General features: G+C 51.5%; 1 protein-coding gene across 3 annotated transcripts in view; it reads right to left on the reverse strand.

Annotated features, from left to right (window-relative positions):
• The window catches only part of UPP1 (uridine phosphorylase 1), a 27,283-nt gene that overhangs the window by 13,166 nt on the left and 1,036 nt on the right, over nt 1-13,081 (reverse strand). The window contains exons 1-2 of one of the 3 annotated variants that reach the window (XM_077781174.1): nt 7,471-7,746; nt 7,061-7,138 (exon numbers count right to left, since the gene is read on the reverse strand). The gene's annotated coding sequence lies outside the window, so the exon portion shown is untranslated. Of the gene's footprint in view, nt 1-7,060; nt 7,139-7,244; nt 7,421-7,470; nt 7,747-13,081 lie in introns of those variants that run through there. The other 2 variants (XM_077781173.1, XM_077781172.1) reach the window with 2 other exon arrangements.

Genomic DNA, 13,081 nt, shown 5'->3' on the forward strand with positions numbered 1-13,081 from the left:
CCTCCCCGCACAGTAGGAATGCAGGGCACTGGGGCTGTCGGCCCGGCCTCGCTGGCCTGCGGAAGCCCAGTGCGACCAGCTAGAACTCTGTGCACACTCACAGCACGTCCCATGTGTGTTATGCGACCTACAGGGGTGCTAATTTCCGAGCAGCTAGCAGAAACACACCAGAGGCCATGGCGGGCAGGCACCACGTCCGGTTTCCCAGCCTGGCCCCACAGACCACTCCCGGCTGCCCACCCCTGTGGGATCTCAGGGATCAAGGACAGCCCAGGAGGGAGGTAGGGGTCAGGGAGAGGTCTGAACAGTGGAATTTCCGGCGCCTTCCAAGGAAGGAGAGAACCGGGCGCAAGTCAGCCCCATCTTGCCACCACCCTAAAGCCAGGGGTAGAAGTCACGGACGTGGCCGCATTATGTTACTGGGGCTGGGTGATTGCAACACTGACCTAAAACCACACCACCTTCTCTGATAAAGAGGCGCAGAGGTGGACAGAGAGCGTGTAGGCGAACTCGGTTACTAAAGCCCCACGTCCTGCCTTAGGGACAGGAGGTGAGGCCAGGTTAACCCAACACCCGAGGGGTCATGAAGCCGGAGAACAGAGCCTGCTCTGTAGGCCAGCTCACCAGCCACAGATCAGAAAACCAGAGCCGACCTACATAGACCCCCAAAGGCCTTCCTGGAGAAAGTGGTTGATAACCGTTATCACCAGTGTGAATATACTGACCATTTTTGGCAAGTCCTGAAACCCAGAGACCGTGAGGTACCACTCCATTTCCGACTCGTTTACTCCAAGGGGTTTTATGTTCATAACAGCCTCCAACTGACCCGCTCTCTCCTTAAAACTTGGGCCTCTCCTCTGGTTCCCCGATCTGCCTATGGCTTTTAGCCCAGTCACCGTGTCCTGGCTTATAACTCGCTTTCCTTCCCGGATAAACCCATCTGTTGCTGGGAAATAACCGACAGTGTCTACTGTGTAAAGTTAACATCGCTTGGTGGTCACTGGTGGGAGCAGGCAGGCGGGGTACCCACGGCCCTTTGGGGCCCACGACTTTCTCCCCCACCCTGGGGTTGCAGGCGCTAGCTCTCCTGGATTCTGAGCTCTGTGCTTTGTGTCCAAGCTCTTCAAACATCACCACGGCGTTAACTTTTTCTTCTTTCTAAGCACCTCTGAGCGTATTCCTTTGTCCCTCCATCTGATTCCTACTGGAGCCAGGCTGTTCCTGAAAAGCCTCAAAGGAATAAGATCCCGGGTGTCAAAATGCTTTGAGTCTGGCAGTTCTATGTTTAAAAACTAGGGTCCTGGGGCTCCTGGGTGGCTCAGCCAGTCGAGCATCCAACTTTAGCTCAGGTCATGATCTCATGGTTCGTGGGTTTGGGCCCCACGTCGGGCCCTGTGCGACAGCTCAGAGCCTGGAGCCTGTTTCAGAGTCTGTGACTCCCTCTATCTCTGACCCTCCCCTGCTCACGCTGTCTCTCTCTCTCTCCTAGAAATAAATAAAACATTAAAAAAAATTTTAAATAAAAACTAGGGTCCTGGGGCTCCTGGGTGGCTCAGCCAGTCGAGCATCCAACTTTAGCTCAGGTCATGATCTCATGGTTCGTGGGTTTGGGCCCCACGTCGGGCCCTGTGCGACAGCTCAGAGCCTGGAGCCTGCTTCAGATTCTGTGTCTCCCTGCCCCTCCCCCATTCATGCTCTGTCTCTCTCTGTCTCTCAATACTAAATAAATACAAAAAAAAATTTTTTTAAACTACGGTCCCGGGGTGCCTGGGTGGCTCAGTCGGTTGAGTATCCAAACTTCAACTCAGGTCATGATCTCACGGTTTGTGAATTCAAGCCCCACGGATCGTGAATTCTGTGCTGACAGCGTGGAACTCACTTTGGATCCTCTGTCCCCCTCCTCTCTCTCTGGCCCTCCCCAGCTTATGTACTCTCTCTCTCTCTCTCTCTCAAATAAATAAATAACCCTATGGTCCCTCTGCATGCACATTTATAAATAAATGAGCTGACTTATCGAGGAGTAATTCAGAACTTCGATGGCCATGATGGGGAACGTTCCATCTCCCCAAACTTCATTTTCTCAAAGCTGAAATGGACAACCATGGCCCTAAAATTGACAACACTAAGTGGGGCTCCCATTTCGATTGGTATTTTGAAGCTTCCAAGCGCTGTCCAGGGTCTAAAATCGCCTCACTCCAAAATACAATTTATAAACTGAAGGAGGCAAACAAACCATTAAAAAGGAAAGAAGGGGGCGGGGGGGCTGATGCCTCTTGTTCCCCTCCCCCACTTCTCTGCCCCGGAGCTGCCTTCCCCTGTTCTCTCTGCACCTGCCCGTCTCCCCCTTCTCCTTCTCATCTTTTTTGCCTTTCTGTTCTCCTGGTGCTCCCCGTGCATTCCCCTCTCCTGAGCCTATAAAACCCGCTCCTTCAAAGTTAAGTCTTCTGAGGATCTAAATGGTCCCCAGACTAAGGCTGAACTTGGAGCCAGAGTTGAAGAGCTCTCTAAAGCAGCCGCGGACCCCCACAGGTTTGCTAGAGAATTGCACATAGTTATTCAAACTTTCCAACCTGCTCTCGGATTTGTAGCAATAGACCCACACGCATGTCGCTGGGGCCAGCCCAGACTGGTCACGTGCTTCGGCAAGTCTGTGCTGCTTGGCTAGTTTTACAGTTTATTCCCGAATAAGCCCACCTGTTACTGGTAAAGTAACTTGCAGGTTTAAGAGAAACAGGTACATACAGTTGAGCCCAGAACAACGCAGGGTGTTAGGGCAGCAGACAGAGTGTGCGATGGAAAACCTGACTGACTTCTGACTTTAGATTCCTCAGAGACTTAACTGCTACTCATAGCTTACTGCTGACTAGAAGCCTTCAGGAAAACATAAATGGTTGATGAGCACAGATTTTGTATATTTTATGTATCATATACGATACTCTTAAAGTTGGAGAAAAGAAAATGTCATTGAAACCATCATAAAGAAGAGAAAACACAATTACAGTACTTTCTGTATTTGTCCCAAAAAATCCACAGGTAAGTGGATTTGCACAGGTCAAACCCCTGCTGTTCAAGGGTCAGCTGTATTTGGCCTTCTTCCGTTTCCCAGAGGGGTGAGCAGTTAAGGGGTCTCTTGTTATGTTAATGAGGTGCTGTTTGCAAGGCCCCAGAGAATGGGGGCTGGTTGCCAGGGAAACCAATCACTTGATTCGAGGTTGAACCATTCAGTCCCACCCCTCACCTCAAGCGGTTCTGGAGGGGTCTGCCAGAATCAATCACCAATGGCCAATGACTTCATCAATCATGTCCTTGTGATGAAACACCCACAAAACCCCGACAGACAAGGTCTCAAGAGCTTCTCAGCTGGTGAGCATGTGGAGATGGAGGGACAGCGGGTTCTGGGAGGGGTGGGAGCTGGGCGCCCCCTCCCCAGACCATGTCCTGGGCAGCTCTCTCTTCCCTCTGTTCCTGAGTTACATCCTTTTATAACAGACCAGTGATCTGGTGAGTGATCTGTCCCCCGAGTCCTGTGAGCCGCTCCAGCCAATTTGCCAAACCCAGGGAAGGGTCATGGGCGCCTCTAGTCTGTAGCTGGTCGGTCAGAACCCAGGTGACACGTGGACTGGCGTCTGGGGTGGGGGAGGGGCCGCGCCGGGAGACTGAGCTCTCAGCCTGGGGGGTCTGACCCTGCCTATCCGGGTAGATGGTATCTGAAGTGAGTTGAATTCTCTGACGCCCTGCTGGCGCCCCGGTGGCGGAGAATTAGTGGCCAGAAGCCCACGCACGCATCGGAATTGTAATCGCTGACCAGCATTTTCGCTCCTGATTCCACGCATGCACAGTATCCATCAAACAGATTTACACAGACGGCCGCGCTTCCGCAGAGGTCTGGTCTCCAGGAAATGCAACCGTCAGCAGGACCCTGCAGAGACTGGCCCCGGACAGCCCCCGGGGTCCGCTCCCCTGCCCTGGGGGCCCTCACTCCACGGGGAGAAGTGTGGCTGGGGATCTGCGCCCCCAGGGCCAGCGCCTGTCTGGCTGGCAGTGTCCCCTGCGAGAGCAGTAGGTGCTCCTGCCCCCCAACAACCTGCCCCCTCCAAGATGCTAATTGTTCCTCTGCAGCTGGGGAGCCAGGCAGCAGACAGAGAATTGAAAGAGGAAGAGTTAGAAGTGCCCTCCTGGGAGGCAGCAGACAGAATCCAGGAAAGGAAACCAAGCCGCAGAGAGAGTGCCACTCTCCACGCCCGCTTGCTTTTCTCGCCTCGGAACCAGAGACATCACCTCCCTGCCCAGTCTGCTGCCCCAGACCTCAGCGCCCCCTGAGTCCATGGGGGGGCCACTTTCCCGGGCCCCCTTAGTGCTCGCAGGCCCCCCCTTCCAGGCCGTGAGCCTCCCCATGACCCCGCCCAGCACTTGGCAAAAGATTTAAGCAACTTGGTGTGCAGAAAAAGGCAGACTTTTGTGTTGCTCTGGTTGGAAACTCCCCTGCTCCCCCGAGGTTGCTCAGGAGCAGAGCGGCTGTGTGTGCGGGTTTGCACGTGGGTGGGGGATGGGGGGTTCAACTATACATTGTAGGGTCCCCCTGATGGGGGCGTGTGGGGCACGCTGGGGACCAAGTACAGGCTAATAGCACCTGCCCCCCGACCAGGTGGGATGCGTGTGACATTCCTGGACATTCCTGGGACACTCCTGGTTGCCAACGAGAGGAAAGAAAGCAGCTGGTTGGCTGATGGAGATCACAGTCACGCTGGACAGGAGTCTCCTTCAGTGTACGGAGAACTTGGTAAACTCTAAGAAAAAGGCAATCTTATCCAGAGCCTGAACCCTAGAAACCTGTAGACTCTGTTTCCTGGAGCCCTAATATCACCGCATCAAGATGGAATGGTGACGTGGGAAACGGAGGCGAATGAAAAATCCAACTCCCTTCCATCCTACAGCCCAGTGACAAGTCCCTGAAACGGGCAGAGTGACCTCCCTCTGGGAGCTCAGCTGCCTCCTGATGACACTTTGCTGGGGGCAGAAGGGAATCTTGGCTCAACTATCCTGACCCCCGGGGACCTTGTGAGTCTACTTTAACATATAAAAATTCTTTAGAAACTTCCTTTATCTCCGCTGCCCCAGGACATATGTGGCCGTCATACTCCAGGCTTAAGGCCCCTAATATACATCGAGGGGTCCCATGACTGAGGTTTCACTAAATGGTAAGAAATGACATTTCCCTAATAACAGCTGGCCCTCAAGGTCCTGGAAACTTGTTTCCAAAATTCCTTGGACTGACTATCCCTGCCCCCTCCCCCCCCCCCCCCGNGTCACGACCCCAGTGCAGCTCTGCCTGCCCACGTGTTGCGGGACTTTGTACCTCAGCACCCGGGATCCGTTGTCTCCCCGCTTTGAAGAATGAAGGGGTGGCCACAGAATGAGCAGACACAAGCTTATTAGAGTATAAGTTCAGGGAGGAAGAAGAGTAGGATGCTTCATCACACCTGCCGCTATAGGCAGGGGTCCTTGTTCGACAAGGCTCTGGTCAGCACCCCTTCCCTCCACTCATCCCTCCTCAGGCCCCACCCCTACTGGCTGGACAGCTCCGGGTGCTGACGTGTCCCTCCCTGATTGTGTGTCGAGTCAAACTGGTCATGCTGTCCCACATATAACACAGGTTTTATGGTTTAGCTCCATATTTTGATGGTCAGAGTCCTGAGGGGGAGTAGGTGGGGTCTGTTACATTCTTAAGAGGGACTCTACGCCCCCAAGGGGGTTTGCTGTAGTCAACGGCTCCCAGCATTGTTCCAAAATACATGTTTTTCCCACCCAGGGACCTCAGGTCCTAAACCTTTCCCTCTCTGCCTATTTTATCCTATCTTTCCCTGTTATATGGGGTTTATTTCCCTGTGCTTTAATAAAATCACCTTTCTGCACCAAAGACGTCTGGTCTTCAAGAATTCTTTCTTTTTTTTTTTTTAATGTTTTATTTATTTCTAGGAGAGAGAGAGACAGCGTGAGCAGGGGAGGGTCAGAGAGAGAGGGAGTTACAGACTGAAACAGCCTCCAGGCTCTGAGCTGGCAGTCAGCACAGAGCCCGACGCGGGGCTCGAACCCACGAACCGCAAGATCATGACCTAAGCAAAAGTCGGACGCTTAACCGACTAAGCCACCCAGGCGCCCCCAAGAATTCTTTCTTGCCCTTTGGCTCTGAACCCCCCTCGCCATCACCCCTGATGAGGGAGCATAAGTCAAACTAACATACCCCCTCCCTGCCCCAGGTAGGATGTCTGACTTTCCTCAGGCACTCCCCGCTGCCCAAGGACAAAGGAAAGGAAAAAGAAACAAATGGTTAATGGACAGAGATCACAGTCATACAGGATAGGAATCTCCATGAGTTTACAAATGTCTTAGGAAATTAGAAGGAAAAGGCAATCTTATCCATAGCCTCGTCTCCAGAAACCTATAGACTCCAGAAACCCCAGTTTTCTGGGGCCCCAACATCACCCCCCTCCACAGTGATATGGGAACAAAGGCCATAAGGAAATGGCAGGTATCATTATATTTCCTTATAACCTGCAGCCCATTGACAGATACTCAGGCAAGCACGGTAGAACAGAACATTTCTCCAGGAATGTTTCTGCCTTCCTAGAGGGAAACAGCCTTACCCTGAGGACAGCAAGGCCTCGGGGATGCTGTGAGCCCTCACATCCCCTCGTCAGCACATCAAGGTCCTTCCGGAGGCCTCCCTTTGCCTTTACCTCCCCCAACTCCACAGTGTACATCCATCCAGTCCCTCCTCCCAAGCCCAGTGCGGCTCTCTCTGCCCGCGGGTCCTGTCCCCGGGCTCTCATAAAATCGCCTTTTTGCACCAAAGACGTCTTCAAGAATTCATTCTTGGCCATCAGCTCCGAACCCCACCATCACCCCAAAACCCCATCGCCCCCACCTGCCCACAGAAAGGTCAAAGCCAGGAGGAGGTAAAGGGGGTGTCTCACTTCCCAAGAGCCTTCCCTCTAGACCAGCCAGAGCGGAGGGTGGAAACCAGGAGCCAATCCACCCCCAGGGGCGGTTTCCCACTCACCTGGATTCTTCTAGCAGCCGCAGGTGAAGGGCAGGTGAATGGGCAGTGTGGCGAGCAGGCTTCAGGTGAAAGAAAACACTGGGAAAGAGAAGGAAAGAGGGAATCACTATTCAGGGACCCGGCGCTATGCCTGCATCTCAGAGGTTTTCAAGAATATGCGCAAAGCTACATTATGTTTTCTGACCTTCAAAGGAATCAGCAAACAGGGCTAGTCCGTGAGTGTCCTGGTCCACAGCACGGAGGCCAGAGCTCAGCCCAGCAGGGGTTCGGGGTAGAAGAGGAGACACTCCCGTGCGCAGGGTCCCCACCACCCAGCGTCCACCTCGGTGCCCTGAACTCTAGCCCACAACGTAAAACCCAGTCGGAGGCCTCCCCAGGACCCTCTCTCGGCCACAGAGGGGAACACACACCTGAAAGTGCCAGGTGCACTGATTTTCAAGCACCATCACCTGCCCCCCGCCCCCCGCCACGCAGTTTCACAAAGAGATGTCATTCTTAGAATTCAGTGAAGATTGATTTCCGATGACCGTTTTTTAAATTGTTTTGCTGATGGAAAATCGTCGAGCACACTGGACATTTTCCCCTCCCACAGAGAACGGGTATCGCGAATTCCGTAACAACATGCCTGGGACTTTTCCAGTCTGGACATCACAGAGTGACCATGGCATTTCCTGTTTCCCTCAGGGCTGAGAAGAGTCACCTTGCAAAACCCAGTGACTGTGTAGCCCATTGCACCGTCCACCCCCGCCCCCGCCATGAAAGGCCTCCTCACCCGCCACTGCGAAGCAGGGTGAATTTAGGTTCTCACTTGGTGCGTTGAGTTCACTGGGGTCAGACTTCACGTACTTTGTCACAGAATTAGAAAAGGCATGAACTATCTATAAAGTACCAGAGAGGGCTAAGCATGCATGCGTGGGGCACTTGACTTGGGGACAGGTCAGAGGCCAAGTGCTCAGGCAGTGAGTCCGTAAAAAACTTGAGCAGCACCTGGAGGTGACTGGGGACCCCATGAAAGGCTTGAGGTGGGGAATGACAGAAATGTGAGGTCTCTGTGAAAGGGTCCAGAGGAAGCCATTGCCACATAACAATGCAATACCTGAAGACACAGAAGTCCCTGAAATCCCTGGTCTGTCTAAAAGTGGAGCCTCCTAAAAGAACTCAGTTGTCATGAATTAGGTCCTAGGGAACAACTCTAACTCTTCTCTGAAAAACAAAAACACCCCCCAAAAACAAAAAGACACTGTCACTCTCCTATCTCCCATCTATTTTCCTAGGAAATATTTTCTTTCCAACGTCCTTTGTTCTCTCCTATTTTCCTAAAGATCACTAATCTTTCCAAAGTCCTTTGTTTCCCTAAGTGCCCTCTCTGCAACCCCATGCCCTATTAAGCTGGTAAATAAGCCCCCCCATTTTTTAGGTAGACTTCATGCCCAGTACGTGGAGCCCAATGAGGGGCTTGAACTCACAACCCAGAGATCAAGACCTGAGCTGAGATCAGGAATCAGATGCTTAAACAACTGAGCCACCCAGGCGCCCCCAAATTCTGACCACCTCTTAGAGCCACATTTTTCTGTTAACTCCCATGTACATCCATAACTACAAATCCATTTTTCTTGCTATTCTGTCTTGTCATTTTGATTTGCAGTCCCCCAAGGTACTACCTAGGAGGATAGAAGTTTTTCCTCCTCAGCACACGATTCCAACATGGTTGGGTTGGAGGGACAGACAGCATGAGCAGAGACGTGGTACGAACAGAAAGGCCAGGGACGTTCTGGATTCAGGCGAGAAATCCTAAAGGCTGACAGGAAGGATGAGTCTCCCATGAGCTAAGATGACAGGGAAGGACCCGGTGTCATTTCCCAGGCATGGGGCTAAGGCTAGCTGTTTCACCTGAGACACCTGGGTTCTGCACAAGGTGGCTGTGCGCATCCCCCCACGTGGGAAGTAAAGCTTGAGGGGTTTTCCACGAAGCAGGTTTGAAAAGTGAGAGATGAGGCTAGCTGGGGGAAACAGGGCCGGTAGGAATTCAAGGTCTAAGTCAAATCCCCGGGACCAAAAATTGAGGGAAGCCCAGGACACGAGAGGGACATCGAAGGTAGGAAGGGAATGGCCCTGGCTAAGTCCTATCGCTGTGGAAAGAAGCACTGATTCAAAACCGTCGTTCAAAACTGATCTTCCAGGGGCTCCTGAGGGGCTCAGGCGGGTAAGCGTCTGGCCTCGGCTCAGGTCATGATCTCATAGTTCATGGGTTCAAGCCCTGCGTGGGGCTCTGTGCTGACAGTGCAGAGCCTGCTTGGGATTCTCGCTCTCCCCATCCCTCTCTGTCCCTCCCCTACTCATGCTCTCGGTCTCCAAATAAACAGATAAGCATTAAAAAAAAAAAGTGCAATCTTTTAGCATCATTGGCACTGGATGATGGTTGTGACACTTTATGCCCCTTTGTCCTCAGGAATGGGGTGTCCTTGGAGAGCAGACAGCTCTTCCAAAGCCCAGCCAACAGCTCAGCAGGTGAGGTCAGCCCGGAGGCTGTTTGAGGCACTGTATCTTCTAACATTGTCCCAGGATATTCAAACTTCACACCAAAGCACTGATATGTCCTGCTTCCTGAAGAGAAGACTCCCTTTACCTCCCTAGGACCCCAAAGTCTTCTCTACACTGGGGGAGCATTTCCCATTCCTGGCTCCGAGGTTCAGCCTCCCCAAGAACTGAACCTGGTTCAGGCTCTGAGGATCCCTTGCTGTGAGCACCTGGGGTCTCCCCACCCACCCACTCCCAGATCCAACCTACAAAAATAAAAACCCACAAAAAACCTTGTGGTTGCGTTTGTTTTTTTCTTTTCTTTTTTAGTTTTAACCATTAAACTAAAAATCAATAGGTGGGTTACTCTGTGTAAATAGCATGGTGTATATAAATGAATGAACATGGTTCGAAAGCAAATGTGTGAGTGTTCGTATGTGTGTGTGTACGGAAGAGAGGGGGGAGGAAAAGGAACAGTGTTTATCTTCAGAGAGTAGGAAAAGTTGAAAGTTTCATTTTTTTTTATATTGGTGAGGTTTTGTCTCTTGTTTTTGTTTTGATAGAGAAGGAGAGAGAGAGCGCGCACACCAGCAGGGGAGGGGCAGAGAGAGAGAGGGAGACACAGAATCTGNCACAGAGCCCGATGTGGGGCTTGAACCCACGGATCACAAGATCATGACCTGAGCTGAAGTCAGACGCCCAACCTACTGAGCCACCCAGGTGCCCCTGTGAGGTTTTTTTATATTATTAGTTTTATTTATTTAAGTAACCTCTACACCCAACCTGGGGCTTGAACTCACCAGCTCCGAGGTCAAGAGTTGCCTGCTGGCTAACTGAGCCACTCAGGTGCCCCTATTTGTGTTTCATTAAACAATGAATTTGTAGGGGCACCTGGGTGGCTCAGTCGGTTAAGCGTCCAACTTCAGCTCAGGTCATGATCTCACGACTCATGGGTTCTGGCCCCGTGTCGGGCTCTATGCTGACGGCTAGCTCAGAGCCTGGAGCCTGCTTCGGATTCTGTGTCTCCCTCTCTCTCTGACCCTCCCCTGCTCATGCTGTCTCTATCTCTCTCTCTCAGAAATAAATTTAAAAAAAACAAAAACAAAAAAAACAATGAATTTGTATTAATCTTATGATCAGTAAGGATAACAAAAGAAGTCCACTTGGACAAAAGCCCATGGAAATAACTCCCCCTTTTTTTTTTTTTAACTAAAATGTTACTGGGGTGCCCACAAGCACAGAAAGTCCTGGGACTAAGAATGTAATTTGTTGGATCCTGAGGTTTGTGCAGAGGGGAAACTAATAGGTCAATCTGGCCTCCAAAGAGGGGAAGGGAAGGGGCAGATCGTCAAATATTAGGCGACTTTGGGCCAGAGCAGCTTGCCTGGTGAGAGGGAAGAGAGGGAGGGGGGGAGAGCAGCCTTAAAGGGTGGGGCAGCGTGTGAAAACCCCTTTAGAGGTTTAAGATTTAGACTTTCATTCCAGTTCAGGGAAATCACTAATCCTTTAAAGGCAAAGGAATCCAACCAAAGGTCTCTTTAACCCAGAAGACCCCAGGAGGGTAGAATGAGCCAGAGGGGTCGGGTGGACAGGGTAGGGCAGAGTAGAGCAGAGGAGAGAAGGGCAAAGGGACAGGGAAGCAGCAGAGGGGAAGGGGGGCCCGGAAGGACTGGGCTTCCAAGATATTCCCTGGTCTCTGGATTTCAGCATTTCTAGGTCACTCCCCTTGCAGGGGAGCAGTCTGGTGTGGCTTTGACCTCTGGCACGGGAGGCCAGTTCAAAGCTGGCCGGGAAGCTGCCACCTGTGACCTTGGGTCAGCCGGCCAAGCAGGTCACTTGGCCAAGCCCTGACCTGGAAGGGAGACAGACCTGTGGTCCCTGCTGTGGGCGTTTCCGAGTCCCAGGACAGCTTACCATAGACACCCATCATAAAAGGACCCACATGGGGCGCTGGGTGGCTTAGTCGGTTAAGCGTCCGACCTTCGCTTAGGTCATGATCTCGCGGTTCGTGGGTTCGAGCCCCGCGTCGGGCTCTGTGCTGACTGCCAGCTCAGAGCCTGGAGCCTGTTTCAGTCTGTGACTCCCTCTCTCTCTGACCCTCCCCTGCTCACGCTGTCTCTCTCTCTCTCCTAGAAATAAATAAAAAACATTAATAAATAAATAAATACATAAGAGGACCCACACCCTGCGACCAATTCTGTGTCCTCTAATTTGTGACTGCAGTTTCTCTTCAGATCTGTCAGACAACGAATGTCAGTATTTCACGTATAACACTTGTTAAATACTGGAGCCGGGCATACTTCTGTCCATTGGAATTCTCAAAGTCAGAGAAAAAAAAGAGTGGGGGTGGGAAGAGTCCCCAAACAGACTCACTTGCCCCGGGACGGCAAACCAAGATTTAGACAGCTGTTAAATCAAAACCAAAGGGAGACCGGCGTTAAAAATTCTGAACAGGAAAAAAAAGCTTAGTCATACGAAGTTTGGGTTTGCAACGCCCACCTTGCCCAGCCACTTTTTGCCTACGCCTTGAGAGCAAAACTCTCACTGCTTCCCAAGGTCAGTATGAGGTAACCATGCACCAATTCCCCACCATTTAAGAACTTTCTGGGGTGACTAGATGGCTCAGTTAGTTGAGCATCTGAGTTCAGCTCAGGTCATGAGCTCATGGTTTATGGGTTCGTGGGTTCAAGCCCCGTGTCGGGCTCTGTGCTGACAGCTCAGAGTCTGGAGCCTGCTTCCAATTCTCTCTCTCTCTCTCTCTCTCTCTCTCTGCCCTTCCCCTGCTCATACTCTGTCTCTGTGTCTCTCAAAAATAAATATTTCAAAAATTTATTTAAAAAACCTTTCTAATATTGTAGTCAAAGTCCTGTGGAGAAGAACCACGCCTTCCCACTCAATATGGGATGCATTATGATGACCGTAGACCCCTGACTCCCATCCTATGTTCCGGTTCAAGGGCTCTGTGCTTGCAAACTGTCTCTTTTTGGCGCGTGCACAGTAACTTTTACTAACTGCTACTCTGGTGAATCATTGGCTCCATTTTGTTATTTCTGAACTTTGACAGTTCTAACCTACCAGCCTCTCCGGAGTCTGACCTTGAACCAGTCCACTTGCAATTACCTGGTCTGTATAGTGAGAGACTCCTGCCCTATGCCCAAAGCAAGGTGACCTTGGGGGAAGGATCCTTTCCTTTTATAATAACCTTTGTCTTATCCAGTGCCCTCCCAATTCCTTCATCCCCTCACTACCCCACCTCCGTTTCAGCCTATAAAAGTCTTCCCCTTGTATAGTTCCTGGGAGCTCCTTTCTGCTGGCTGGATGGGACCCTGCCACATCGGTGCAACCAAATAAAGCCAATTAGATCTTCAAACGCACTCAGTGGAATTTTGGTTTTTAACAGTAAGAATCATTCTCCAAAAGGTAACTTTACTTAACCCCTAAAGAAAAGGTGGGGGGTGTTCTGGGTGTTCTCTGGTTTGAGCTGTGGAGAAGCCGGTCCCCACC

Source organism: Crocuta crocuta, unplaced genomic scaffold (assembly GCF_008692635.1).
Source record: "Crocuta crocuta isolate KB4526 unplaced genomic scaffold, BGI_CrCroc_1.0 scaffold108, whole genome shotgun sequence".
Lineage (NCBI taxonomy): Eukaryota > Metazoa > Chordata > Mammalia > Carnivora > Hyaenidae > Crocuta > Crocuta crocuta.